The sequence below is a fragment of the Sus scrofa genome, chromosome 4 (genome assembly GCF_000003025.6).
Source record: "Sus scrofa isolate TJ Tabasco breed Duroc chromosome 4, Sscrofa11.1, whole genome shotgun sequence".
NCBI classification, from domain to species: Eukaryota; Metazoa; Chordata; class Mammalia; order Artiodactyla; family Suidae; genus Sus; species Sus scrofa.
The window spans coordinates 42,791,216-42,792,910 of NC_010446.5; positions in this window are offsets into that span (position 1 = coordinate 42,791,216).

Here is a 1,695-nt window from a genome sequence, read left to right on the forward strand (position 1 = left end):
AAAAAAACTAAACTAGATCTCATAAACTAAGACTAAAAAAAAAAATTCTGTAGCCTGAAAAAAAAAATTATTTTTCTCCTGTTGTCTTCTCACTTCATGAAGTCATGGTGATAATATGTATTATGATTTGTTTTCTTTAATTGCAAAATGAAACTTGGCAACCTCGAATCATCCAAATTTTCACGCGTTCATGCATTTATTGGTCCTTGAAATCTGAAAGGTTAGGAGCCCTTGTTATACATGGTTCTATTTGTGCTGAGTTTGGAAGAAAGATACTCTCTTACATAAAGGAGTTCCTGCTGTTTGCCTGTCCCTGGTTTAACCACATCTACCTGAAGGGGAATTTAATTTGTGAGAGAGAAAAAGATATTTGCTTGTTTTTTGTTTTTTTCTGTGGCCACACCTGCACCATATGGAAGTTCCCAGCCAGGAACTGAACCGCAGCCACAGCTACATAGCTACAGTAATGCTGGATCCTTTAACCCACTGCGCCAGGCTGGGAATCAAACCTGAGACTTGACAGTGACCTGAGCCACTGCAGTTGGATTCCTAACCCACTGGGGCACAGTGGGAAATCCCCATGCTTGCTTCTTAAAACTGGTTTTGAATGTTTTTCTAGTGTGTGTCTGGGGGAGCGTGGGGGGAGTGTGGGTGTAAGAGAGAAAAACCGTTCCCACTGTGGTGCAGAATTTTAACTGTAGCTTTGGAAAGCTGCAGTTGCCAACATGAATATTGGTTTTAGGATTCCCAACTCATCCTTCTTATTTTACCCCCCCCCGCCCCCGTAAAATCTTAAGAAGTTTAGATAAAATCAAGCTTGATGAATGTAAACCTTCTACTTCTATCTGGGTGTTGGGTTAAAACATAACTATTGGGTATACAGGTCTTCTTTCCTCCTTGTTTTTTCCCCAGGGGACAGGAGAGTGAGCCACTGGCTCTGTGTGTCTGAGCAGGTCAGTGGTGATAGAATATTTAACATGTCACATTGTCAATCTCCCTTGAACATCTCACCTACAGCAGCAGAGCGTTTCATCTATTTGCAAATGGATGCCTCTCAGGAGCTGAGCTATATCCATAATCTCAGGGAATGTATCATCTTTGAAGAGGGATTCAGGGCGAATGACACAGATGATAAAAGAGCTGAATAATATCAAAAGATGTTTAAGAAGACTACTATAGGGATTTCCCTTCCTGAGCTCTGGGGCAGTGATCTACCAGGAACTTATCTGCCCTGACTTCCTCCCAGCGTAAATACTTTAAGAAGTGATCAAAGATTTCCTTGAAAAATTGCCAGACAACACTTGTAAACAACAGGCTCTCCTGCCACTGTGCATGTGGGAGCAGCCCTGCGTGTGGTGAGGCTCTGAAGTCAGAGAACTCAAATTCTTGCTCATCCTTACTCCTGTCAAGTCACAACCTTGCTAAGCTGTATTTTCCTCCTCTCTGCAATGGGAATCACAACAGAGAGTCGTAAGCATGCCATAAGAACAAACTACTCCTATTCTTATCTTTCCATTTTTATTGTTGCTATTTCCTCCTGGGAGGAGGATCTCTCCCGGTCCTTCTCTCTTCTGCTCTGTACTGTCTTCCATCTCGGAGTCAGGGGCTCCTGATTCTAGTGAACATGCATACTGCTTGATCCTTTTGGCTTCCTTGAAACTAGAGCATTTGTACATGAGCCCCAACAATGAAATA